Raw genomic sequence first — 4,748 nt, 5'->3', positions numbered from 1 at the left:
GACAACCCACTCCAGTATTCTTGCCTGAAGAATCCCCATGGACAGAGGAGCCTGGCAGGCTACACTCCAGTGTCACAAAGAGTTGAACACAACTGAAGTGACTTAACATGCACGTGTTTTCTTATTTCTGTTTATGAAGATAATGCACATTTATTTTTCTAAATGCAAATAATACCAAAGGCAGGAGAAAAAAATCAGGAATTACCACAGTACAAGAACCATCATAAATACTATGCCTAACACTTTTTGTATACGCATACACAGGCAAATACATATATGTAAGGAAACATAAATTCGTGTATAAAATACTTACAAAATGAAAAGCAGGTTGTACAACAGTGATATATAATCAAGATTTTCCAGTTAAGAAAGGCACTCAAACTTTTTAAAACAGTTCCTTTTATAAAAATTACATTTGTTTTAAAAACCAAATGGAATTTGAAAAGTTCAAAGAAGAAAGTGAAATTCCTGAAAGCATGCCAGGTTGAGAGAACCACTCTAATAGTGTTGATACATATCCTTCCAGATGCGTCATAAAGCCTGAAAAAGAATTTAAAGACAGACAAAACAAAACTCAGAAAAACAGAAAAGCCTGCTTGTTTTGTGTTTAGGTTTTAGAAACTGTCACAAGCACCTTTTAAGCTACTGTGGGAAGAAAACATGCTTGTAAAGCTGCTGATCTTAAACACCAGACATACACTGAGCTTTCTCAAGCCCACAATGAAATAAGAAACCAATTATGAAGTTACAGCTGATTCACTAACACTGGGACAGTCAGGGCAGGGCAGGTGACTCTAACCCCCCATAGATTGAGCCGACTGGAGGCAGCCCCCTGTTTTCCTTTGCTCCTGGGTAGGCGTGTCCTTCAGGGCATCGCTGAAAGCCTGGTGGGCGCTAGCCCTGCTCCTCCATGTCAGCCCTGAGATGTCTAAAGATGCATTTTGCTCTGTTTAAGGATCTTTTATCTTTCCCCTTCTGCTCAGCGCCTCCGCCTCTCAGCCATCACTTTCATAGCAGCAATTTCATAGTAGAACAAAATGGCAGCAACACCAGCCAGGCTGTCTTCTCTGGGTCTCCCTGCTCCCCAGGATCATGGCTTCTTGGGCTCCAGCTGCTTTGGGAGCTCTCCAGCACCTTCAGGAAAGGTACAAGAAATTTTTAATGAGTTATTTAAAAATGCAACTTTAAATTCCCAATACAAGTGATTTTTTTAAAAAGATGTTTCTTTCTTTATGGCTGAGCTGGGTCTTTGCTGCACGTGGACTTTGTTTAGTTGCTGTGCAAGGCTTCTCATTGCAGTGACTTCTCTTGTTGCTGAGCACAGGATCTAGGCACGGGGGCTTGAGTACTTTAGGCACATGGGCTCAGTAGTTGCAGCTCCCAGACTCTAGAATGCAGACTCAGTAGCTGTGGGGCTCAGGCTTAGTTGATCTGAGGCATGTGAGATCTTCCCGGATCAGGGATCAAACCAGTGTCTCCTGCATTGGCAGGAAGATTCTTTACCACTGAGCCATCAGAGAAGCCCAAAAGTGAATTTTAAACATTAAAGTTATTCTGAGTTGTATAATGAAATTTTATTTCTCCCTGAAAATCAAATCAGAGAAAAGGTATGGCAGCAAAGACAAGACATACGGGCACAGAGTTACAGCTTCGCATCCGTTCTTCAATTTAATCTTTAAAAAAACACAGAAACATAAACTGTTACATAAATAAATGAAATGAGGAAGGAAACATCTACCTAAGTAACACAGGAAATTTACAGAAAGAACCTTCTGGTAACAGAAGTAATTATCAGGTGTGGGGGTGATGCTGAAAACTCCTATGTGCTAAATTGAAGCTTGGAGACAGTTTTGGTGGAAGTAGAAAATAATAGCTTTATTGCTCTACCAGGCAAAGGGGGACAGAGTGGGCTCCTGCCTCAAAAACTGTGTGTCCTAACTGGGGAGGATTTGGTGAGTTTTATAGCAATGGTTCAAGGGTGGGGTTGCTGATGAGATTAGGGTGTGTGTGGGACCTGCACTCCTTTAATCTGGGCTCAAGTCATCTCTTGATGAGCTTCTCCAGTTCTTTTTTAATCTGGCTTTAGGTGGTCTTCTCTGGAATGAGGAATACTGACATCTTCTATTTATTGGGGTTAGGCTTCCTCGATGGCTCCGCAAGTAAAGAATCCACCTGCAATGCAGGAGACACAGGTTTGATCCCTGGGTTGGGAAGATTGCCTGGAGTAGGAGATGGCAACCCACTCTAGGATTCTTGCCTGGGAAATCCCATGGACATAAGCCTAGCAAGCTATAGTCCATAGGGTCACAAAGAGTCGTACACGACTGAGCATGAATATCTTTTAACTTTCAAAAGGAAGCTGCAAAGAGGAAAAAACAAGAACTAATTAGAACCAGCTAGGGCCAAGATGGCAGAAGATTTGACTCCTGTGGCCCTTGAGCCTGATAACAGGCTCACTGTAATACATTAGCTAAATGACACGCCCACCAGCACCAAGACAGTTGTCATGACAACTGGAAAAGCCCTATGAGGACTGAAAAGGAGAGCTGCATCAGTTTCAGGTCAAAATCACACACCTGTTCTTGAATAACTCATGTATTCCTTTCACTCTTTCCAATTTCCTCCCTTTTTCCTCAACCCTTCTATATTTTTGGTGTCTCCACCTGAATCAGGTTGAGAAGTTGTTTGCAAACTAGGTTCCTGCTTCTCCATTTTTTGGCTATTAAATAAAGCTTATGTTGCTCTAGTCTCAGCATCCGTTTTGCTATCAGCTGGGCCCCTCTACTTGGAAAAAGAACCTCCTCCGAGGTCAAGATGAGTCTTGCCCAGGCTAGGACCCCAGCATGGGTCATTGACTAGTTTGGTAACAGTGCCTTTACTGGGGTAGGGGGCCCTTGGAGAAGACCCCGGTGGGGGGTGTTCAGGAGTTTTGTTTTAGAAATGTTGGTTTCCAGGTGCTCTGAGACATCCAAGTGGAGAAGAGGAGGTCACTGATATGAGGGCTGAGTACCACAAATGACACAGCGCCTGCTCTTGCAGTAAAACAGGAGCAGATCAACGTTTTGTGAGATTTAGGGCATGATTAAGAGGCACTGCACACTTCTGGGAAACACAGTGAGTTCACAAATCTTCACAAACAGTGACATGGAGGACTCTGGGAATGCTGATGAAAGCTGTTTTGTTCAGATTGATGGGGCAGCATCTGAAAAACCCAGCAAATACACACAAGATACTATTATCTGGGTATTTCAGAGAAGAGCAACAGCGGGGAGAGAGGGCAGGGGTCTGTCCCAGGAAAGCTCAGCAGGGTCCCAACCTGGAACATCTGCAGGGCTCTCCTTAGCTGACTTCTCAGCAGCCTTTGTAAAGCAAATGACACCTGCTTCCTCAGTCTCTTCACTCAGCTCCACAGACAACCTCTCCTGGTTTCCTGTCTACTTCTCTGGCAGGCTCTGCTTGTCCTCTGCGATTCCTGCTCCTGGCCTCGAAAGGCTGGTTGTGTGTGTTTTCCTTTATGCACCTGTCTTAGGTGACCCAGGGCTTCCCTGGTGGCTCAGAGGTTAAAGTGTCTGCCTCCAATGCTGGAGACCCAGGTTCGATCCCTGGGTCGGGAAGATCTCCTGGAGAAGGAAATGGTAACCCACTCCAGTATTCTTGCCTGGAGAATCCCATGGACGGAGTAGCCTGGTAGGCTGCAGTCCATGGTGTCACTAGGAGTGGGACACGACTGAGTGACTTCACTTTCTCTTTAGGTGATCCCACCCAATTCCATGGTTTCAAATACCATCTCTATTCCAATAACTCCCAATTTCTGTCTCCAGTTTTGTCACTCTTCTGATGAGCTTCAGACCTATATGTGTTAGTAGCTCAGTCGTGTTGTAGCCTGCCAGGCACCTCTGTCCAAGGGATTCTCTAGGCAAGAATACTGGAGTGGACTGTCATTTCCTTCTCCAGGGGATCTTACCCATCCAGGGATCGAACCTGGGTGTCCTGCATTGCAGGCAGATTCTTTAATGTCTGAGCCACCAGGGATGCCCATATATCCATCTGTGTATCATTTCTCTTCGGATTCACGTGTCCAAAACCCAATTCTTGACCTTCCCCACTTCCCTGCCAAACTTCGCAAGCCACCCTGTATCTTAAGAAAATGGTGCCAAAATTCATCTGGTTGTTGAGAACGGACATCTAGGGGGTCATCTGTGCTTCTCCCTTCTTCCCTCCCATCTCTCTCATCTATCCCTTGAATGAGGACCTACCCCCCACTTTACCCCATCCCCTTCAACTATCAAAGCCATCAAAACTAGTTTTCCCTGTTACACGCTCAGAGCATCCAGGCGCTGACCATGCTCTCCCTTAGTAAGAGACAGGCTCTAGAAGGATGCGCTTTCCTTAGACCAGGGGGCAGCCCTGCCCCACACAAGCACGCGGCCCTGCGCAAGCTTCCTGTGACCGAGAGGGAGCCAGGACCCCCGACCGCCCGGAAAAGTGCGGCTGGGCTCCAGGGCGCGCACGCCCGCCCACTGCACCAAACATTGTTTCCCTGTCAGGCCCTCCGCCCCTCCGCCGCCACTCTTCGCCTGCTGGGCAGCCCTGGGGCTCCGCCCCCACCGCAAAGGGGAGGAGCCTCCCGCGGAGAGCCCGGCGGGGGGTCTCCGGCCGGTGGGCCCCACCTCTACGAGGCGGGCAGTTAGTCGCCAGTTTAAGCGAGGAGATCTGCGGATCACGTGCCAGAGTGTTGGGGGCGTGGC

This window comes from Cervus elaphus, chromosome 27, assembly GCF_910594005.1.
Source record: "Cervus elaphus chromosome 27, mCerEla1.1, whole genome shotgun sequence".
NCBI classification, from domain to species: domain Eukaryota; kingdom Metazoa; phylum Chordata; class Mammalia; order Artiodactyla; family Cervidae; genus Cervus; species Cervus elaphus.
Note: the sequence above shows the minus strand (reverse complement) of the source record.